This window comes from Calidris pugnax, unplaced genomic scaffold (assembly GCF_001431845.1).
Source record: "Calidris pugnax isolate Ruff unplaced genomic scaffold, ASM143184v1 scaffold3, whole genome shotgun sequence".
Lineage (NCBI taxonomy): Eukaryota > Metazoa > Chordata > Aves > Charadriiformes > Scolopacidae > Calidris > Calidris pugnax.
The window spans coordinates 3,632,968-3,657,091 of NW_015090799.1; the positions used below are offsets into that span (position 1 = coordinate 3,632,968).

At 41.4% G+C, this 24,124-nt stretch overlaps 1 protein-coding gene across 1 annotated transcript in view; it reads left to right on the plus strand.

Annotated features, from left to right (window-relative positions):
- The first annotated feature begins 7,790 nt into the window (after window positions 1–7,790).
- SLC1A2 (solute carrier family 1 (glial high affinity glutamate transporter), member 2) overlaps window positions 7,791–24,124 on the plus strand; it is a 55,343-nt gene continuing 39,009 nt past the window's right edge. The window contains exon 1 of the mRNA XM_014937158.1: window positions 7,791–7,808. The gene's annotated coding sequence lies outside the window, so the exon portion shown is untranslated. The remainder of the gene's footprint in view (window positions 7,809–24,124) is intronic.

Here is a 24,124-nt window from a genome sequence, read left to right on the forward strand (position 1 = left end):
GGCCTGTCCGTCTGTCTGTCGCTGCCTTTTTCTCTCTGTGTCTCCCAGGTTCAGGCTGTGGAATTGCTAATCACAGGCTCCGGTAGAAGGGCTTTAAAGACTGTTGATGGCTTTGGCACTGTTTTTATAGCATATTGAAATTTAGTATTAATATGTATCTAAAAATCCACCATTCTGTAAATTGAAATCCCTTTCTCCTTCAGCCCTTCTCTTTTTCCAACATCTTAGAGAGGATAACGTAAGAAAATAGGAGCAAGCAAATCGGGTGCGCGTTTTCCTGACTCTTTGGGGTGCATTGAAGTAACTGCAGGCAGAGCAGACAAACTCATGTGTTATAGAGCTGCTACAAAGGTAAGGAACAGAAGACAACTAAATGCCTGTGGCTTCCCCACCTTTTCCAGGTTGCACTAGGATTCCAGGGAAGCACTGCATGCCTTCTGGCTCTTTTCTGTGCCTTTCTTACCGTTTTCTAAGCGTAGATATAACAGAGGATTAATTGAAAAAGCATTTGGTGTCTTCTTGTAGCTCACCATCAATCTAAGCTAAGATTTATCAAGAGATAAGCCTAGTCTGTGGTGCAACAAAGATTAGTCAGGCTTTAAAATAAAACTCTTTGGAAAAAAAAGTTCACTAAAAATAACCTGTCATGCTTTTATCCATGAATAGGTACAAGGACTATAAATAGACGCCAGTGCTTAAAGCACCGGTTGCGTTGTGCAACATGGAAGCACAATATAGGAATGAATAAACACCCATCTCGCTTTGTGAATTCTAAAATGTGAATTTTAATGCCTCTGCTCTAGATGGGATGTGGTGGTATCCTGGATTTTTGAAGGAAACAGAAATTCTGCATTATTTTATTGGTTAAATTGCTTTTTAACCATGTTTTTAAACAAACATACATATAGACATGTCAGTGGGAATCTTCCCACTAATGAACACTGCTGAAATCTTTGGCCTAAAAAGGCCTTGGTATTTGGGAAGTGGCAGGGTGCTGTACATCCAAACAACCCTGCCACCAGTGTTTGGGATTCAGCCCATCAAACCTGCTCCACAGAGAGCGGTGTGACTCCTCTGCCGGGCATAAACTGTACAATGCATTCACTGTCTGAGGCAGACTGATCATTAGTAAGAGATCAAATGCAGTCAAGCCACCAAAGCCCTTTGCTGTGTGTTTGTATTAATGCTTATTGCACATTAGCGGAAACCAAAACGACACAGTAACCCACTCATTGTAGTGCCAGGAAATAATGCTGCAGGGGACACAAGGAGGTTTTCATCCTTCATCTGAGACAGGACCAATCATTCTGGTCACATCTCTGACAGGTTTTTGATTAACCTAGAGGGTCAGTGAAGGACATCCCCTGACTCTGTAGGCTGTTCTGCAGGGTAGAAGAGTTTTTGTAACATCGAACTTTAGCTTCCTTGCTAAACTTTAAGTTCTTTTCCTTCTGTCAACGCCACCCACAGAGAGAAAATAGTGTCTCTCCCATAGAGCAGCCTATTTCACAATGGAATGCTTTTCTTATTCCCACTTGGTGTTACGTCTTAAACACCTAATTTTTTATGAGAAGAGTTGTTGTATGTTGTTGTATTTAATATTTGTTAATTAATGTTAAGAAAAATGTATTTCTTGTATTAAAGCTTACAAGAGATGCAGTCCAGTTCTCAGTTCCCACTGTACAACCACAGAATGAAATTCCCCTTTTGTTCCCACCATAATAAAGCTATCAGTCACTTGGTTTTATAATGTGGTATTTTAATGATGGTTTGCTATATTCAGCATAACCTGTTTCCATTTCACCAGCAGGTAAGACTCAGGGCCTTTCCTGTATACACCTTGCAAAAAGTACCCTTGTTTTATGAAAACTCTACCATTTTACATCTATTCAGAGAGTCTACTTTAACTCACAGACAATAAATGGAAGTTATTTTGCTTCTTGCTGAAGAATGTCAGGAAGATGTCTTTGGGGACTAGTCTCAGTTTGCAGTGTTACGGTGCTTATGTGTCTGGCATTTTGGACCAAATTAGAGATAGTCTGTACTCTGCATCTCAGTGTACACTCTCAAAATCGCAGACTGGCCTTCGGATGTGGAAAAATAAAAAGTGAATAACTTTGCAAGATGAAATCAGTCGCCCTGTTTGATGGGTCATGAAGTGTTCTGCCTGCTCATGTAAAGGAGTGTTGTCATTGGGACAGAAAGGCCAGTGATGTCTGTCTTACTTTTCAGTATTTGTTTTCTTTCTAGAAAATCTTACTTTATTTGTCCTTCTACATTATAATACTGGCTGCATTTTGAGAAGAGTCATGAGTTGAAACCTGATGATTCTCATGGTAAATAGGGGTGACAATGTCTATCTCACTATTAGCTTGTTGCAAATTTAGGTGGCATATTCCACTTTTCTAATAACGTGTTTCATTTTTGTTATTCTGCTTAGTCACAAATGGGATTTAATTTGCTAGGCTTTCTTAGCTTCCTCTTTGTTTTCCCTCTGTAAATTCACCATTTGGGAAGTGTAATCAGAACAAAAGAAGAGTTTAGTACGTCTGGATTAAAGCACCCTGCTTTTTGATGAAATTTGTCCTAGAATCTGAAAATAAGAGCACACTGGTTTATTAAGTCAGTGGTAAAGCATGAGAGGAAAATGTTTAGATGATTGGCCATTGGCAGCAAATAGCTGCATTGTTGGACAGTTTAATTTTGTGCTGTTGTAACTGTCTTAGTGTGGTATATCAAAATCAAAAAGGAGGAATAAAGCTATGGTGACCATGGCCTAAGAGCGTGCCAGGACTTTGCCTTATTTCATGTGCAGTGATACAATGGCAAGAGTGAATCCGATGAACTGATGGTCCATGTTCTCACTGCAGTTCTCATTGACTCCAGTACAAATCATCTGATGCCAGCATAAGGAGAATTAGACCCAGGAAAATCAGACTTCTCTAAGACTGGTGTAATAAACCTGAGGGTCAGGACATTTATAGACCTTTTCTAAGGACAATATTTTAAAATGTCATTATATGAGTGAGATTTAGATCTCTGTTCTATGGAAATTGCTATGTATTATTATCATTGTAACATAGTTCCTGCAAATAGTTTTTGATTTTTATTGTGGTGACTGGGATCTAGCATTCTGACACGTTAAACACGGGATGGGTTGTTATGAAATAAAGTTACTAGGAAGTACTTTAAGGTTTTTTACGGATTTCTCTGCATTGTGTCTAGGACTCTGCTTTGGACAGAGAGAACCAAGAGTAGCTTACGTCTACACAGGCAATTATGCAAAGCATGCATTGACACACACTAGCTTACCATATATGATCTTCCCATGTTGATGATCTTTGAGATATAAGGAACGTGAGTCCTTATATTAACTTTGCAAAGTGAATGCTACCTAGAAGTGATGCCAATGTCAAATCCAGGGGAGTAGGGAAAATTGTTCTTAAAAAACATCACAAATATAATGACACCTAAGCATGTTCCATGCAGGTCTCAAAAATTTCTTTTGGCTCTCAAGGCAAAAGGTGCATAGCATAAAAGGATTCAGGTACACGTTTGCTGGGATCATATCTGTGCTTGAGGCGAGGAAGATGCACAACAGACTGGTTCTCTCTCTGGAAGAGTGCCAGGAGGAGGGGGAGGGTAAGAAAAGCACACTGGCTTTTAGTTCATACAGCTAGAATCACTCAGGGTTGCTTTGCAAGGACCTTGAATACCGTCAGTGTTTCCTTTCATTGGAAAACAACCTGCGGAGAGCTCTGGGCTATGTCAGGGTTGCCAAAATAGGAACCTTCTCTGTCACCTCCAGCCCAGGGGAAAGACTGTGCTGCTGAGCTGTGAGGCTTTCTCCCAGGTTTCTGTTTTGAGGCAGTTATTTGTGTGGTGTCCAGGATCAGGAGATTGTCGAGGAGCATAAAGTGGTAGAAGACTCAAGGCTCTGTCTCCAGTCTGGCGGTGTTGGTGCTGCACCAGCTACTTCCAGTCACAGGTCCCTGGCATTGTCCCCGCTGCCTGCGCTGCTGGCCTCCTCTGCTGGGGAGCTGCTTCCCCTCTGCCCCTTCAGATTTCCTTCTCCAAGCTGAAATAAAACAACAATAAAACCGCTGTATCTCTGTAGTGGCCTTCAAACACGTTTCTGTATTTTAGCAATGCTGTTGTGGGCAGCATTAGACATACTGCGCTGTCAGGTGAGCAGAGGTATGGAGAATCACAGAATCTTCATGGTTGGAAGGGACCTCTGAGATCACCAAGTCCAACCATACACACACACACACACACACACACAAAACCCCCCACCAATCTCAGGTACTAGAGCATGCCCTGAAGAGCCACATCTACACATTTCTTAACTCCCCCCAGGGATGGTGACTCCACCACCTCCCTGGGCAGGCCGTTCCAGTGCCTGACCACCCTCTCAGCAAAGTCATTCTTCCTAAGATCTCATCTAAACCTCCCCTGCCCCAACTTCAGACCATTTCCTCTGCTCCTGGCATTGTTCTCTTGGGAGAAGAGGCCAACCCCCACCTCTCGACACCCTCCTTTCAGGGAGTTGTAGAGGGCAAGGAGGCCTCCCCTCAGCCTCCTCTTCTCCAAACTCAACATGCCCAACTCCCTCAGCCTCTCCTCGTGTGACTTGTTCTCCAGACCCCTCCCCAGCTTGGTGGCTCTCCTCTGGACACGCTCCAGCCCCTCAATGTCCTTCTTGTAGTGAGGGGCCCAGAACTGACTACAGCCCTCGAGGTGAGGCCTCACCAGTGCCCAGGACAGAGGCACCATCACTGCCCTGCTCCTGCTGGCCACGAGAAGTAACAGTAAACACATGACAAGGCTAAAGGAGTTATAGCTATAAAAAATGCTGGTGAGCTAATTCATTATTAACTAGCTTGTCTCCACCAGTGTCTATAAAGCTGAGATTTACTCCATTGTAAGTTTGTCCTAGCAGTTGCCATTATAACTCATATCCTGATTCAAATTCACAGTAGAAGAAAAACACTGATAACAGAACTGGAACGTATATCTTTGTCTTTCAGCAGCTGTCTTGTCTCCTACGGAACATTTGCTGATGCCTACAATGAACTGTCTTCAGTTAGCCCTTTGAAATACTTGCCAGGTATCATGAAATTCCTGCAAATGTTTCTGCTCCAAGATCAGTCTTTCTTTCAAGTCTGCCACACTACCTCTTTCCTGCTGGTTGAAATTTTTCCCATAGTGCATTGGTTGTGGGGTATATTTTTATTTTTTTCCTTGGATAAATTTAAAAAGGCTACGCCCATGGGCAAAGCTTCCACTAAGCATAAAGGAAAATGGATGTGATCAGCAGTGTAACTCCTCAGCGTCTTCCCATAGCACTTTTGAAATATGTCCCTGTAGGACATGGAACTTAACTTTTTCTTGGACTCATTGGTTTTATCTCTCTTTTAAACTGAAAACTGTTTATATATTTAATAATATTTTTTTTTCAGATTCTCATGAATTTTATATTTTTTCAATGAAAAAGAAACAAACAAATGCAGAGATTCTGTTTGTTTTTCAAACCAGACTGGGAAGTCTAGAAAGAAAGTACATATCAGCAAAAAGCTGCGATGAAAAACATTCCTAAGGGCAGATGTTTTGAATAACTGGCACACTGCATGTGTAAAACTAAACCGGATTCTTTCGGTGTATGTGACTGGGTAGTAAATAATGCAGGCACCTCCTCTTGTTCTGTTCAAAAGAGCGCTCCCTGAAACAAGGGGAATGATTGTTATTCTGAGTTTATTTCAGCTCACACCAATATTGCATGTTTTAAAAATAAGTCTGTTCTTTCATTTGGAGCTAAGTCAGAGGGTGTTCTGCTTACGGAAATAATTAGGTATTTGTTTGACAGTGTTGTATGGAAGCCTTTTTTCCCTCAAACATTGCACATCTACACTTAGTATCCCGAAAAAGGAACTCGCCTAGCCAATAATTCCCGTGTTCCAGCAACAAAAGTTTGGAGATGGGAGTATTCTTTGATGGCATTGCATACCTTAATTGCTGAAAAAAAGGATTTGAAGCTCCCATGCACAGTATATCAATATAGAATTTTTTTTAATTATTACTTGAAAGCTTTGTAACTGAGCTAGAGAAAACTGGCCTAAGTATACTGTAAGTCTTTGGAAGACATGTTGCAGGGAGGGAAAGAATGGGTTAATATCTGTGAGATTGCAGGGAACAACTTCCACGCCAGACAGAAATAGAATTGCTGCTCTTAACAATTTAGTTAGTCTGTCCTTTTGGACAGACCTTTGTGTAATGAAGCCAATAACATGCGAAGGGCATGAAGAAATTGGATTTTTTTCCACATCCTTGTTTTTGTTGTGTGTAAGGGAGTGCTAAGACACAGATATACATTGAATGCAGTTGTTACACGGTATTTAAGATGAGCGCAAGAAATGAGGTGGAGGCTTCTCTGTTCTGTGCACCCTCAGCTTTGTGTTGTGTTTCTCACTACAAATGCCAGGATATTACAGTTGTCACCCTATGTAGCTTACGAAGGAAGAACCCAATTGCTGAGTGTGACAAAATGTACTATGGGGCACAGCCAAACCTCTGAGCACTCTGCCCACCATCACTGTTAGTCTTTTATGCCCAGAGCATGGATGGTGTGCTCTCCAGATGTGCTTGCATCTGGGTTGGTTGTTTTTTTTCCAAGCAAGATATAAAACAAAATCTATTGCTAGCTGCTTTGTTCTGCTTGAGCAACTGAGGAGAGATTGTGCATGAAAGTAGGACTGAGTGAATGTGCTCTAAAAGTGCTGGAATGGGATAGCTCCTTCTTCCTACTCAGGTCCATCATTTTCCTGGTATGCTGCTCAAGATTTTCAGAGAGCAAGGAGCCCACATCATCCTATCAAGTACCCCTGAGGTTTTAGTACTTTCTCTGAAAATCACTAAAAGAAATAGGAATCCTCCATTAACCATTATGGTTTGGTTCAGGTTCAAAAGCATGGAGTCTTTTGAAGAAGACTTTTGAAGAAGAGAGATCTGGAGTTTGTCTCAACTTGTATAACCTTTAGCAAGTCACTCGTGTTAGAGCCTTGTGGCTCTAGGTGATTGTGGAGTTCTGGAGAACTGCACCCAAGGCAAGCATGCTCTGCTCACACACCTAGGAGGGTGCATGATGTGCTGCCTTCTGCACCTGGTCATCTGCCTTGGTTGGTGTGGAATAATGGGAGCTTTCATTCCAGCACCTTTCTGCTTCCTTTGGAGAAGTTACTTCTTGCAAAGAACTCACCTTGTGTAACTTTGGATTTTTCATTAAAATATAATATGATAATTATCCTGCAGCTGACTCCGAAGAGAAAACCTCTGACTGGGTCATGGAGAGGCATGATGTGCCTTAGAGGGAAGGACCACAATACTAGCCTAGGGTGGCATCATTTGAATATTGTACTCCTATAGTATTTTACGTCACCAGCTGCTCCAAGTCCCAAGCAGTTTTCATTACAGCCTTCAGTTCTGGTTGTTGTGATTCCCAGTTTCTTTTCCTGTCTGTAGCCTTTTTATTGGCTGTGGAAAAGGGCTCCTGAGGCATCTGCTCCAGGGGGAATACGTCCAGTGATAGCTGAGTGACCTTTAAGGTAGTTTGGGTCAGGCTACGTAATCACACAGGCTTTTTCTTTAAAACCTTTAGCATTATCGTCTCAGAGAAGCCCATGAGATGATGACACCGTTTCCAGTGTACGTTTCCCAGCACTAGGAAGCTGCACGTCCCCACAGCCCCAGCACTGGAGCCCCCACGGCTGAGCTCAGCCTCTAATCTTTGAGCATAAGGAAGATCTTCCAAGGTAGTGTCTTGCTCCTTTGAAACCTGAGGTGAAAGTGTGTTATGAGCATGAGCATGAATGTATAAAGTACATCACAGAGCAAAGGCGTCCTTGTAAAAAACATCCATGTTGTCCTGTCTTTGTCCTCTGAATGAACCCGTGGAAGTCTGTGAGAGCAAAGTATGACAGTCTTGGGGCTCACCAGGTCTGGACTAGGGCAGACTCAGACTGACAATAGTTCTCCATCAGCTCAGAGGTTTCACAGGCCCTAGCAGATTCTTTTGAAACAGTTGTTTTCCCCCTCCATGTTTGTTTTTTCCTGTTGTTTGCTTTGAGATGTGAATCTGGGTTGTATCTGTATGTCCCTCTGTAACCAGTTGAGAGAGAAATCTGCAAAAACCCAGTAGCTAAGCAGGGAGAGTGACCACAGCACGTTGTGTGCTGTCTGCTAACCTTTATCCTGGGTGCCGGTCACAGATGCAGCTCCTGAAACTTTACTAAAACAGGATCTTGGCCAAAGCTACTCCATCAGAGAGAACATTTTGTTCGCTCCAGCACTTCTAATTGCACAATATCACAAGCTGTGTGCCTCTCAAAGATTTGAGGTTTGAGTGTACTCATGGCAAAGTTTGCTTTTGAGGAGGATTTTTTTCCTTGTATATTAAAATAAAGTAAGAGAAAGTGTCCTTCTTACGAAGAGGTCCTGTCCTTATCTTTAGAAGTTAATGGCTCCCATTCAGATTTCCCTCTTTCTGTTTCCCTTGCGTACACCCCCTTTACGTCAGAATGCAAAGTGTGAAACCAGAATTAAGACTTCCACATGCATTTACAGAGAACAAGGATGCCATTCACTCAAGCTGTTTGCTTTCTTGCTTTCTTCTTTATTAATCTCTCATTTTGAATCTTTATCCCACATCTTATACTTCTCTTTGGTTGCGGGTTGGTTGGCCTAGGTATAGCAAATTAGGCTGTGAAAAACAGCCCCTCTGCCCCTCCTTTTTGTGATCAGTTGCAGTTAAAAAAAAATAATAAAAAATTCAAGCTGTAGGGAGATTAAGGTTGAAAATCTCTAGCAAGGAGCAGAAATAATTAAATACACGTGCACTGTGAGACAGCCCTTCTTCTAAAGCTTCCAGGCAGAGCAGGACCAAACCAGGCTCCATCTTCCCCAGAGCCGAAAGGGTGCCGGGCACCTCGCTCCTCCTGCACACCCCCCCTCCTGCACTGACACTGCTCAGGTAATGGCTCTCACCAGGCATTACTCATGGTTTCAGGATTAAGTCCTGGTAAGAAGGTTAATTTTAAAAGTCCCATCGTGCTTGCCTCTTGGTGAATGGCAAGGGGAAGGAAGCACGGGTGAGCCGCCGCGCTCTCGCGTGGCACCATCGCGTCTCGTAGCCCCTGCCAGGAGAGACAGGAGGGCAGACACCCGCTGCAGAGAACAGACTTTGCATCTCTCCAGGGCAATGCAGTTGCAAGGTTTCTGTAACACCTTTCTCACCACTGCCGGGCCCTACATCCTCTTCCAGCGAAGGATTTTAGGAACAAGCTCTCCTACCCTGGTAGCACCTCATGCAGGACTCACATGCAAAGGATGAACATTTGCTTGTTGAAAATGTAATTCTCCTTCCTTCGCATGCCTGTGATGCAAGTTTCCTTCATAGCCCGGGCTGGAGGCTGTGTGTCGCTGTGGAATGCCTGCTGAGGCCGTGGGCGAGCGGGAGGCGGGGAGCCGGCTGATGTTCTGCCCAAGTTCCACTTTAGGCTTCATGTTAAGCTCTATTTTCCACAGTTCCATTCATACCACATTGAGAAGAAGGCATTTCATGTGTGAATATTTCTGTTGTAAAGGTTCCTCTCTGGAAGGTTTTTTCCCTTCTACCTTGAAGGGAAGCAAGAGAAGGATTTCATACGTGAGAGAGCCAGACCTGCAGCCGGTGGGTTGGGCTGCTGGGCACACGGAGACAGACAAAACTAAACAGTGAAGAGAAATACTGAGCTCTGGTTTTTTGAAATTCTGATTGTTTACATTCAACACAATTTTCCGTGTGAATTTCAAATTGCTGGATTTACATCAGAAAAAGCACAGAAAATTTCTTAGTATATATTTCATTTTTAAAGCCTAATTGCTGCTGGGACTTTTGCTTTATTTTTAAGTTCGTAACTAGTCTATGGGTTAAATCTACTAAATAACATAGAATGGATGCAGCACTTTAACATAACCACTTTGGGATTTAGGAATTCCAGTATTAATCGTGACCAATAGTGACAGGAATGCTTAAGGCTACTAATTTTTTTTCACTCTAATCTTATTTTTAATTGCTTTTAGATTTTTCTTTTAGGGGAAGAAAAATCCTAGATTTTATGTGCAACTGTGTATACGGTTGCACATAATATAAATAATATAGACTTTTTTTTTTTTGCAAGAATGAGCAAAATCAGCAGCTGTCATTTTTTTTTGCTTCAGTATGAAGATCCACTGCACTTTGATCTTCATCATCATTCGTGTGACCCCTAGTCAGGAATCTGAAGAGTAGAAATTGTAAATTTACTGCGGATATCCACTGAAGAGTGGTGTTACGAGCATGTCTCCTGGCAAGAAGTGATGACATGTTTGTTTTTATTCTGCATGTTTGCATTTAGTAGACCTCCGGGATTTTGCTTGCTTATATTTTATGCAAAGAGTGCATCAAGGGCACGTATATATTGCTTTATTTGTGTTGGACAACTGATGTGGTTATGATTCAAAGAGAAAAGCATAACGTTGCATCAATAGTGTAAGTCACAACTAAACTAAAACAGGGTTTCCAGAATTCTAGGATGTTTCATTTCTTTTATCATAGAGATATGGCTCAGGGATTAAGAAAATCGGGGTAATTTTGTGAATCTCATTTTATGGCAGATGTTAAAACTGCCTGAGAGTCTGCATGAGGAAGGAATGTGTAGACAGAGATCTTGAGGCATGCTTTCTTTTCCTCCTATGGAAATCTAATCACTGCAAACTAAACTTGGATCAAAACTACCTTGGCTGAATTATCAGACTGTTGCGATGTGGTATGCTGTTGCTTGCCATAGAAGTTGTAATTTGGAGACACAGATGCTTTCCCATTCTCCTTAATAGGCTAGGCTAAAGGTCGTATTATGTCTTGTGACGGGAAGAGTGAATCATGTTAATGTCCCTTACACAGATGAAAATGTACGGACCCGAAGTAACTACAGACCTTCTTTTTAGCATATCTGAACTGAAATATTTTGCTCTGGGAATATGTTAAGAACTTTCTCTCGCTGGATTTTTCTCAAGCCCCGACTTACGAATAAATAGGTACTCAGTTGAGAGACGTGGTAAAGTCCCATCTAATAAATTCCTTTGCACTGGGGAAAGAGGTTATTGCTGAGCTTTATGTACTCCTAATTTTGGTCACGCATAGAGCTGGGTCTGTCCTTCCCATACAGGTCTACGCAACCAAGAGAAGGGAATCACCTCTTCCTCTGTAGAAATGTCAGGAAAAAAAACCCCACAAGCCAACAATGAAAAAACCCAAGACAATTCATTAGCGGGCTGAGACCTTAAAAAAAGTTCCTATAAACCGCATGTCTCTGTAAGTGTGTGAGAGGTGGCAGCTCAGAAAAGAAATGAAACATAAGGAGATTAAAGGGGCAGGCAAGTGAGAGACAAAAAAGAGATGTACTGACCTTGGTTAACTTGGAAAAGCTAATTAATAAAGAGGAAAAACATGGTTCAGAACTCAGCATGAAGGTGAGCTTTCTTTTATGTGATGCTTCTTAACAGTCTGGCACAATATTTTACAGCATATTAGTCTGAAGAGCTATTATTTCTAGTAGAAGTAGACTGTAGGTCTAGACTGTAACATGCCAGTCCACTACAGAGTTACACTTCATAGAAAATCTGTGAATAACTTTGTTCTTAGGTTCCTTTTTAAGCAGGAAAACTTCTAATTGGGAAGTGTGGAGGGTCAGCCTTTTATATTCCAAGGCAAGGGCAAAAGGAATTGAAATGTGATTTTTGACATACACAATAATGAAGTAAGGGACTTCCCCTTTTAATTAGAGGGTGTCCATCTTACAAAATCTTAATGACAGTAACACTTCATTCTCTTAAATATAGAACTGGAAACCAGAAGAGATAAAAACCAAGTAGACATTACCAGAGACACTGAAATGGGTGGCAGAGGACTGGTTTTACAGAGAGGGTGAGGCTGTGTCACAAGGTAGTCATTGCCATCAATTTGCTGCTGTAGAATAATTTTCAGGCTTTGGGGCAGTGGCCCAGGCATAGGGAGGGCTAATAGAAAGTGTGGGTGGGATAGCTGATATGTAGAAGAACAAGTGATCATGAACTATTTTCTGTTGGCTATATGCAGTCTAAAGTATAGGGTTTGAGTCCAGAAAATATTAGAAGCACTTTGTTTAAGATGAACTGCAGTGGCTTTTTGTTTATACATTTATCTTGTGTCTAGATGAAGAACTTTGATTTTCAGTGCCTTTCCTCTTCAAATGACATAAAATGCAGTGTAAACAACTTGTAATAAGACTTAACAGTCCTCTAGGGAAACTGACCAGGGAACAAGAGTTCAGACCCCAGGGCACGTTGGAGTTGGCCTTTGGAAAACTATGAAATATGTTGGGTTACTGTTGAAGACAAGTGTCTTCAACACTTAACATCTTTCTACACAAACCTCAGCTTCTGCCATTTAACAGTTGTTCTTATTTTTACTGTTGATAAATTTGATTCACTAGTAGTCTCTTGCTATATCAGTGTACTACAAGTAATTGAATTAGACACACTGGCCATTTACAAATTAAACAGAAGGGGTCTCTCTATAGTCAGCTTTCCTTTTCCAGCTAGGACAGATGCTTCCTTTTGTGTAAGAAATCCTCTGTTCCTGGTAGCATTTAAGAATCCTTTGTGCTTGCAATGAAGAGCCTTCTGGCTCATTACAAGATTACACGTAGCCATATCACCCATAACAGAGAGGAAAGAAAGGATTTGGGAAATGACTAAAGACAATTTCAATAGTACTTAACACTAAGGAGATTCTCAGAGGCTAGAGTACTTGAAATTGCATTTGGGACACAGTCTGATGCCACAAAATGCTGGAATTTAGCTGAACTCTTTTGGTGCCTAACGGACCCCGTATTGTACCCCAAGAAGGCGGTGTGAGGTGCTGCTCTGCCCAGGCCTTTGCTGCCTTTGCAAGTCTGCACCAGCTCTCAAACCACTGTGGGGAATCAAGCGTGTGGGTACGTCAAGAAAGATGCGAGGAGTATACCTTCACCATAAATCATGTTTTCTAGCTCCTGTCACCCTAAAAGTGGACATGTCAGATTACTGGGGCCATTTTAGATCCAACTTCTTTCCTCTGAAATGGAGGCCTTGTGCTTTTCAGGTCACTAGAATCACACCCTCCTGCTCAGATGAAGCTGCTTTTTTCCATTAGGTATTTTAAGCTCCAGTTGCTGGAGAGTTTAAAGCAGAAGAAGGAAGAAAGATGCAAAATAGGAATAAATCCAAGCTCTCAATAAAGTGAATTATATTATAAAAAGATGTGACTGTCACCTGGCAATTAAAGCCCAGAACTGAAAAAAAAATAATAGAGGAAATCCTGAATGTCCCCAAATTTACATTAATCTGGGCCAAAATTCAAGCTCCATGCAGTCCTTAGGAAACTGGATTTTGGTTTAGCCTGGTCTGCCTTGCGCTGTGTATCAGTGCGTAAGATAACTTGCTTTAGAAGAAACGCGCCCTATTTTACCAGCAGAAACAAACCAGATTGAAACAAACTTTACTTTTGCACCTTGAAAGGTCAAGTGAACCTGTCAAGAAATATAATAAATGTAATAATTATTTTAAGAGGGGTAATGCATTGTTTCTGGCTTGACATTTCCCGGATGTGGCTTTCATACACGCCTAGGAAGTGGCTTTCACCCGGGAGCTGGGAAGCCCCCCTGTGCCTGCAGCTTCTCTGCGGGCAGGTGGCGGGGGACAGGGAGTGGGGAACGGCCACCTGCTGCTGGGGAAGAGAGGAGTAGGGACAGATGAAGGGGACAAGAGACAGAGAGAGAAAATGGTCAGAGACACCTTTTTAAGAGGTAAGAGGTTAATCCTGATGTTTTCTCTGGGGCAAACATTTTGATTTTGATGAATCTGCTGCTTTCCACTGGCTGAAGGATCTTCCTTATGAGGTTTGGGGACAGCCACAGTGCTCATGTGAATGTCCTCAAGGACACTTGTGTATTTTGAAGCACACTGTGAGCAGTGCCATGTGAATGGTGCGGGGACCGAAAGGCATATGGTCACGGGAAACCTTTGCTTGGGTAATGGCCTCTGGCCACTCACGGAGCAATGGGGTGATATTTGGGCTGCACCAACAGCCTGAAGAAGCATTAACAGCAGAAGAAACTTGAGTTAAGTAGTGCAAGAATGGCAAGACCAGTTAAATTATGTTACAATAAATGCAACCATGAAAACCTGTAGTTTTAAGTAATCAGAAAGTAGTGACGTTAGTGTATGAGACTTGAGTTGGACAGAAAGACAGCAGGGAAGGCAACAAAAATACAAGATAAGTTCAAGTCATTGACTCTATGATGCCTGAGGAAAGACACACAAATGCACAATCACGGAGTTTTCATTCCTAGAGCTTTTCAAGTATTTCAGTGCTACAAAATTTTGACCTTTCATTGGTGTCATCTGTCAGGCAGAAAAGCACCAGAGATTAAAGAGACTCATTGTCTTGCCCTAGAATGTGGGCACAACCATAGCATTATCTAGTTCATTGTATTTTTAGCGTGTTCATCATGTCTGCTTCCCCACTTTGTTGTTTTTGACAGAATAAGCTCTTTGAGGGGTAAGCTGTAAATGTAAATGATCAAAAGGTCCACTGGCTTGCACTGAGGACACCCCTTGGTTCTCTGTATTGACAGCCAGAGTCTGAGGGAGAGTGGCAGGAGTCGGAAGCTGGGACTCCAGCTCACTTCTGGCTACAAATGACAATATGACAGCAATGAATTATTGTTTGAAGTGTGCATTGCTATTTAAGTTTTCAAACAAAATACAAATGCAGTAAATAAAAGCAATGTAAGCAAAAGCCTCCCGTAGTCCTGAGAGTCAGAATTTTCTAGATCTGCATATAATGGAAAAATCATCAGGGTCTTTTAAAGTAGTACTGGCTTCAAAGTCCCCAAGTACTTAGAAGCCTAATATTTAGGCAGCATTAAAAAGATAAGCTAGGATACGTACAGCTGTTAGTCAAAAAACTGTGTTTCCCTTGATCGTTATTTAGGCAGTGATTGCTTCCAATTTGCAGTTCTCTTGTAAGGTTTTTATTACAAGAAATAACCTAGTAAATTCCAGGGCTGTATCTTCCTGCATTGACTGGGGACTGGTTCAGTCAACCAGATCAACATATACTTAACTTTAAAGACATGTATAAGAGCTGCTGAGTTAAAACACACAGCTGAGTCCCAGGAGATCACTGTTCATTATATTAAAAGAACAGAAGGCTCAGTTTGGGTGTGATGTGTGACGTACAGTGAGCCTCCAGCTCTCTGTTTTTACTTGGACGTTGGCCTGGGGACAGGCCAGGCAACACTGGGGGCTGTCGTCCTTCACGCAGTTTCACAAGCTCTTTTCAAACTCACTTGAAGAAATCCATTGCTTAGATATTTAGTGGTGTAGGCTTTTTTCACTTCTCAGCAATAATTTCATCTAAAAGTGAATGAGATTTTCTAAGCTCCAACTTTAGGTGAACGTTCATGTGACTGTAGTAGAAATCTCAGTAAAAGCTCAGTAAAAGGCTTTAGCTCATGGGAGTTCATTATTTGGCTTAGACGTTTTATTCCTTGGACTAAAGCATTCTGCAATACATCACCATTTTGCTGGAGGTGGTGTTTACAGAATATGCTTTGCAATTCACCATGGAAAACAGAGTAAATGCGGTTGGGGTTAAGATCATTCTGCAATTTATGACTTGAGATGTAACTGAGGATAATTCAAACTAAAACCCTGCAAGCTTTCTATTTGTGTGGCATATTTTACAAAGGTTCCCAATGCCATCTCAGGCTTGGTTTCCTTAAGCCGTCTGGATTACGTCTCACAAGGAAGTATGGGAAAAATTGCTTTTGATGTGTGCTTGTGCTTTCTTTTTCTAACTTTGTACTGAAGGAACCTTCAGTACAGTCTATGTCTGGATAACACTTGAAGTCCACAACCCATAGGCTGATGAACATCAGGACAATACTTTGGGAAATGCTGCACTACGTGTTCGTTTTACAGTCATGTCCTGGGTGTCTTGAGTTGGTCAATGTCAGAGATTTCAAACTGGGTTAAACGAGCCCTCTAGTTTGACTGGCTTCAGTCTTCATATTAAAAGCAATTAGGGTGAGGAGCACAGAATAATTTGGAAGATTAACCTTTTTTGATTTCCACTAACTTTGAAAAATTCAAGTTTCCATGGTTGAATTTGGCTAAGGTTAGAAAACCCATCCTAGTTTTCACAGAAGCTGTTGTGTCCTTATGCGGTGACAGTAGTAGTATGCAGAAAAACAGCTGCTGGAGCTCAGAGTAATTCATCCTGCTGTAGAGCCTCACAACTTTTAATATAGGGATTTGTCTTCAACACATATATTAACTATGCTGCTCTGTCTGGAAGTGGAGCATCTTCCTAAGAAGGCATCACCACGCTGAACTGAAGTAGTTCGGCTGAGGCTACCCGAAGTGTTATACTACAGTCAAGTGGACAATACTAAATAAGCAGCAAAAATAAAATGTTGAAGAAAATGTCTTGCTAGCATAGAGACATGGAATGCTAAAAATAATCCTGTTCCTGCCAGCACTGAAATTCTCTCAGCTCTTCTGCCTCTATAAAATGAGTGTAAGCAGACCTGGGGGAGACAAAGGCAGGTCCTTTGACAGAGTAGCTCATGCCCTGAGGGCATCACATATATCAGGTAGAAAGTATATAATATATAACATATATTATATTGTATAAGGTAGAAGTATATAAGGTAGAAAACAACCCAGTAATCTGTCTTCAGGCCCATAATCCTAAATACACACTTCTTTGTAAAAGCTGTTTTGTATTTGTGAGCTCCCATCTTGATACTGTTGGTTTTCTGGGTGTAGCTTCCTAGCAGACATCTCTGATCTGTTGGTAAGGAGAGAACAATAGAAACAGATCCCATTTATCTGAATGTCCATTCCATTTCATGCAGCTACTAGAATAAACCACTAGTCCATATGCATAAGAAGCTTTTCCCTCCTTTCCCAATAATGTCATCACTGTCTGTTTACTACTGTTTTTCATTTGTTTTAAAGGCACAGTATGAAAAAAAAGCTCCAAACCCTAATTATGAAGGCAAATGAGACAATGAAGCAGATGCTTTACACTGGGTGAAACTTATTGCTGCTTTTGAGGATTTCCTCTGTAAGAAGCCTTTTTGGTTCCAGCAGATGGCATGCACTCATCAAAGCTTGCCGTGTGCGATCATAAATACCGCTCCAAGGAGTGTCCTGAGCTGTACAGCTACAATAATGTCTCAAATGATTCTGTTACACTATACTTGATTTCTGTTATCTCTTTAACATGCTACAAGAAGTTAATATGTCGACAAAACTAAATTTCTTTGCTTTTTCATGGCCCAGACCAAGTAATTTTTGTTGAGACTGTTTTCAAGGAACATGAGCAGAGTTTGGCCAAAGCAATTTTGTTGGAACAATAGTTGTGATTAAAGCAATCTGAATGTCTGGCTCTGATGAAAGCTTATTGGCATAAAAAGAGAAGCAGGGGATCTGAAAAAAAATAACAAAATGAGTAAGAGATAAGAATGAGTAGAAGTTTATTGAGCAGAATGCATTTTAAGATAGAAAATGCCATATGGTGAGAGAAAAAGCTTAAAATGTCCTTTTTGTTTTTCAGCTTGTGAGAAACATTGCACTGGTGAATAAATATAGTCTGTTCCTAATGTTCTGCTACGAGACCTCTGCACTTTCACAGAGGTTTTTGGCACTCACAGATTGCTGTGGCAAATTAGCCTTATAGTTGTTTAAAATTACCTTGCAAGTCAGATTTTGGAGAACAGCTGAGAAACACCATTATCTATAGCCAAAGCAGAATTAACATCTGTTAGGGTACATGGGAGCAAATTGAGTTTCTGTACACTAATCCAAATTCTGACATTTTCTGCGTAGAAGTTCAACTGTTTTCTTGTAGTCTCCTTAGTAGTTGCTTTTTATGCAAACAATTTCTAACTGTCCACAGTACTTTCTGGAAGAGAGATTTCCCCCACAGGGAGCACTGAGAAATGCTTTAGAACAGAATTAGTGCTGGATTTAGTGTTATGTGCTGACTCATTGGCAAACATCCCATGGAATCCCACTTTTTTAGTGAATTGGTTGCTTTTTATGAAGGTTATCTGAAGCCTAGTCAAACTTGGATCTCTTTGTGCACTTTGCAGGGTTTAGAGGAAAATACTGAAAATTTGAAGGGACAGCTATCTCAGACTGTAGCCACTGGAAGTTGGAGAGGAGCTCTGATTTATTTTTTTTTCAGAGCACTGATGCACCAATTCAGAGATGGAGGTTTACGTGGGCGCTGGGAGCTTATTCTATGCAAGTGATGTGGTCCAAAATCGCTGGTGTGACAAAAACCTGTGAGAATTTACCGCAGGGAAAAGTGTCACTCAAGAAGTGAATTCGTAGGAGAATTTGCATTTTGTTTCGCATTGTCGTAACAAAATTAATTCTTACTATCTATCTCAGAGCTCCTTGTTCACTCTGCCTGTCTGTGAACTACTTTAAATTATATAAAAAAAAACCCCACACTTTTATTCATTTTTGTTCCTAGCCAGCATGTCTAGGAGCTGCTATGTTTCTGATCTTCTCACTTTCTCACTAGTTTAATCTTTGCTCAGTGCCCTTGAAAACTATGTTAATCCCTAGTCATTTCATAGCCTTTTTCTTTGTGCTACCCGGCACACCCTTGGTAGAAGCAAATGCAAGATCATGATTCTACTTGTCTCTGAGTTTCTGAGCATGTAAGTAGATAATTTCTTGCACAAAGCACATCGTTACTATATCCTTTGCCATAATAATAATATGATTAATCTAGTAATTCTATTACTTTTCATCTCAGCCTCAGTACATAATTCTGGGGTAATGAAGCATGCAAGTTCCCAGGTTGTTACACCACTATAAAGCCCTATCAGAAGTTGATTAGATAAAAAAAAATATTCTGTGTATGCATCATTAAATACATGATCATCTTTGTGGTAGGTATTATACTGTACGGTTAATAACACAGTTTCTTGCTTTAGACTCTGGGTGTTGGATAGACTACAATCCCTGTAGACAGAAATACCCCTTGTTTTTTCCAAACAAGATACAAACCAGCAGCCCTCCTTCCACAAAGAACTGATATCCCTTTGAGGTCTGAAATGTAGAGTGAATCTAAATCTTTACCATGTCATAGCAGGATTTGCTTTTTTGTGTTGATAAGGCTTGAAATTCAGGATCAGAAAAGCACAGATAGTAAACAGACAGAGCCAGACCTTCACTGAAATATGTCAGTGCCAAATTTAAAGACTTAGTAAAAAAAAGTGTCCAGGTCCTCAGCTGGTATGAACCAGAGGACCTGGCAGTTGAGGACCCAGCACTCAGCCTTGCTGAATCTCATGCCATTGGCCTTGGCCCGTTGATCCAGCCTGTCCAGATCCTACTGCAGAGCTTTCCTACCCTCAACGCTCCCACCCAACTTGGTGGTGTCTGCAAACTGACTGAGGCTGCAGTAACTGGGAACTGGCCCCAATACCAAGCCGCGGGGAACACCACTTATGACTGGCCACCAACTGGATTTAACTCTTCACTGTAACTCTTTGGTTGTGGCTACCCAGCCAGTTTTTTACGCAGTACTGCTGTCCAAGCCATGAGCAGCCCCAGGAAAATGCTATGGGAAATGGTGTCAAAGGCTTTATAGAAGTCCAGGTAAACAACATCCTCAGCCTTTCCCTCCACCACTAAGCAGGTCACCTTGTCATAGAAGGAGATCGAGTTAGTCAAGCAGGATATGTCTTTCATAAACCCATGGTGAATGGGCCCGATGACTTGGTTGTCCTGATATTATTATGATTAAACTCATTCATATGATTATGTTAAACTCACAGAATGTATACTAGATGCTAACTCAGAGGAAAGAACATGATTGTAAAATGAGCCAGGGAGAAAAGTTCTTCTCCCACTGCAAAAAGGCAAGTCATGCTTCAGGGTGTTGCTTGTAATACCAGTCCCCGGGTCAAATCAGGCTCCATGGTAAATGTCTAAATCTCCACTCAGAATTCATTAATGTCTTACAAATAACAAGAAAAAACCTACATAATGAAGTTAAAATTCAATAGAAGGGCTTAGTGGCAGCAAGAGGCTTAAAGTAAAACCCTTGTTAATGCAGACTAAAGCTTATGTTACTCTTGTTTGTAGTAGTTTTGTGTATTTGTTTTTGCATTTTTTTTTTGTCTGTTTCTGGACCTGACCAGAATATTTTATTGAAGTAAAATACGGTGTTTTAACAACTGGACATCACATAGCAGGAGTGATACCAAAGCTAATGTATACCTTGCGCAATGAAAGTATTTTAGCTCCTTCTGGTGAGCATGGCTTTCTGGTGACCAGCATGGCTGATCACATTGTGGCCGTATATGATGAGCTTTACCAGCTCCACTGTGGCTTGAAAAATATATCTAAGAAATCTATCTAATATTTTCTATCTATAATCTATCTAATATTTCCTGTAATAAACCCCCACACTGCAGCACATGACGTGGCACAGTGGAACAATATCGTTCCAGACTGTCTCCCAAAAGAAGCTCAGCAGCTGACGTCTGATATAATTAATTAAAGCAACAGACAACTCTATTTCAGCTCAAACTAGAAGTTTATTGTTAAGCTGATGCTTCAGCCCTAATTTTACAAGAGTTGCTGCAGACAATCTGGATTTGTCAGTGAAATCCCTCCCCTTTTGTTTTTTTTGATCTGTTCCTTAGGAAGGCCAGTCCTCCTAGGCACAACTGATCAAGTGCTGACGTTTATGCTTGCTGTTTGCTCATTGCTTCAGAAGAGAGCAGTGTTTGGTTTGACAGCAGACATAATAACTCAAGAGATGTTCTTAGGCCCTGAACTGAAACTTAAGCCAATCTGTCCAAGGTTGTTTTCTCAAGAATAACTCCTGCTACTTAGATTGAACTAATTGCTAAAAAACATAAACCAGTGCTTTATTCATGCTATTCCAAGAAGAAAATGCTATTTCCCTAAATCCTTCTTAAATATTTTGCTGAAACTCTGACTCTCTACTAAAGAACTCTTAGTAAACCTCCAAGAGCTATTTTGCCAGGTCCCAAAAATGTACCTTCATTCTCTTGTCTTACTCTAAAAATAGTCATTTGCTACACTAACAACAGGAATCTCTCCTCTAAGCAGCTCAACATCTCCCGAAACTAAAGACCAAATTAATCTCCAGATAGTACTAGCCAAAGTGGAGTTATTATATTGGGAATTACCTGCTCGATTAATTGTCATAGCTGAAATACGTTACACAGATAAAACATGGTCTCTGCTAATTACCCGGTCCACACCATCTTTTTTCACCAGCCTTGTTATGATCTTTGCCTACATTTTTCATTTATATGAAAGATTATATTTTCCCTCTAGTCTCTACTCTAGGTTTATGCCAAACTGGGTGAGTATTTGAGTTCTTTCCCCATAACTGGGGGTATTTTGAGTTCTTTCCCCATAACTGATTGAAAATAAAGATGCAGAGTTCTTTCCCCATAACTGATTGAAAATAAAAGGGCATTGTCACTCGAGCACTATATAAATTTTTAACCTTTAACTTTTGGGAGGAAAGGAGTTATATTTCGTAACCAAGGCAAAGAAGCAAACAGTTTTTCCAACCTTTTAGGCCTAGAAACTTCAGTGGGAATAAGAGAAAGAAAAAAGCAGTTGAAAAGAAATAGAACAGCAGATGTTCCCAGAGGGAGGTAAAATAAGACCTAAGAAAAATCCTTGGAGGAAATCGGAACAAAAAATCCTATGGACATTGGTGGTTTAATAACTTGTTTTCCTGCATTGTGACACATTAAACATAGCAACCAGTGAGAGGAACAGACTATAGCTTAAAAATTGCAGATCATCTCATATAGCACTGTATATCTCACATGCAGAACTAACTGTAAATATTTAATGTAAAATGCTTATGAACAGGCTTTTTTCTTATACCTTGTGCATACTGTGGGGATGAGGGACAGTGGAAAGAGCAAGTAGCTAAATTCTTGATTATTCAGGCAAGAGGTTGTTTCTTTGCTTAAAAGGCAGTAAAATTGCAGTTTAATTCTGATGCTAATTTCTGTTAATGCACTTACATATAAGCCTTGGCAGGGTAGAGCATATTTGAAGTCGGTGAATATACAGATGGTATTCACTTTGAGACACTACTGTACTCTCCTGAAGTGGATAAAAATAAAATCTCCTGGGCTCAAAAGAGTTCCCCTCCTTTTCTAGGGATAAGTGCTGCCTCAAAAGGGAGAAGGATAGGTGATGTTGGGCTAGGCAGAAGATCATACTCAGTCATTCAAAAGCCACCACATATGTCTAGCTCTTGGTATGTGCTGTTTCATGTGACTACACATTCTTCAATATTTGGTTCATTTTTTATAATTCCTGACAAAGTTTTCAAGCATCTGTAGTTGGCAGAAAATATTGTCTTTGAAGGTCTCGGTTCTTAAAACTCTCTGTGGCCCTATTTTGGAGCTTAGCTATTTGGCTTCTTTTCACAATGACATATGAAAATAATGAGCAGAATTAATTTATATTGTCATGTTTTGGCTCCAGTGAAGTTAGACTAAAAGAAGTTTTGGTCTGATGGGTTTCAAAGGAGCATTCAGAATGCTTTGTTTGTTTGAATAGCCATAGAAGCTTGCACTGAGCTTCAATGATTTATTTGACCAAGGTAATAATTTGCAAGTTTGAAAGACCACAGCTGCTAAAACACATTCTGCACTGTTTTGTGGTACATCCCTGTTTACTTACAGAGGTGCCATTAACATAGAGATTATATTAGTGGTGGTCAGTTGCATAGGAGGGGCTCATGGTGTTGGTACACTTCTGGCTTTGCATATGAGTCCCAGCACTGCAAATGAGTTGGGGTGCAGTCAAGCTCTACTCTGTCGTGCATTAATTTTTTCCTTCAGAAAGAAAATCTGAAGCACCAGAAAGCCTTACACATATTTAAGACCCTTCCCTGCATGCTTTAACATGGCACTGTGGCCTTCATGGTATGGAGTGAAGAGGTGCATGTGAGCGTGCACTAATGTTAGTGACAGACAGCAGAGGAGTGGGACACATGCAGGGGAATCAGTTCCATAAGGGCCCAGATTCTGCCCTAATTTACATCAGTGTATCTTCCATTGACTTCAGTGGGAACTTCTTGCAGTTATGGCATTATGTGACTGCAGGTTTCAGGCGCAAAAAGTTCTTCATTCTGCTGGAGGTAAATACCATTTTCAAGGTGCAAATAGAGACACAAAAGCAGCACAAGGATGATGACTTGTCCTGCATGACATCCTGGTCTCTAAACTGGAGTCACATGGATTGGATGGATGGACCACTTGGTGGATCAGGAACTGGCTGGATGGCTGCACTGAAAGGGTTGCGGTCAGCAGGTCGATGTCCAAGTGGAGACCAGTGATGAGTGGTGTTACTCAGGGGTCAGTACTGGGACCAGTATTATTTAACATCTTTGTTGGAGACATGGACAGTGGGATTGAGTGCACCCTCATCAAGTTTGCTGACAACATCAAGCTGTGTGGCATGGCCAACACGCTGGAGGGAAGGGATGCCATCCAGAGGGACCTGGACAGGCTGGAGAGGTGGGCCTGTGCAAACCTCACGAAGTTCAACCAGGCCAAGTGCAAAGTCCTGCACCTGGGTCGGGGCAATCCCAAGCACAGATACAGGCTGGGTAGAGAATGGCTGGAGAGCAGCCCTGAGAAGCTCCTGGGGATGAGAAGCTCACATGACCCAATAATGTGTGCTGGCAGCCCAGAAAACCAACCGTATCCTGGGCTGCATCAGGAGAAGTGTGGCCAGCAGGGTGAGGGAGGTGATTCTGCCCGTATAGTCTGCGCTTGTGAGACCCCACCTGGAGCTCTGTGTCCAGCTCTGGAGTCCTCAGCACAGGAAGGACATGGACCTGTTGGAAAGAGCCCAGTGGAGGCCCACGACGATGATTGGAGGACTGGAATACTTCTGCTGTGAGGACAGGCTGAGAGAGTTA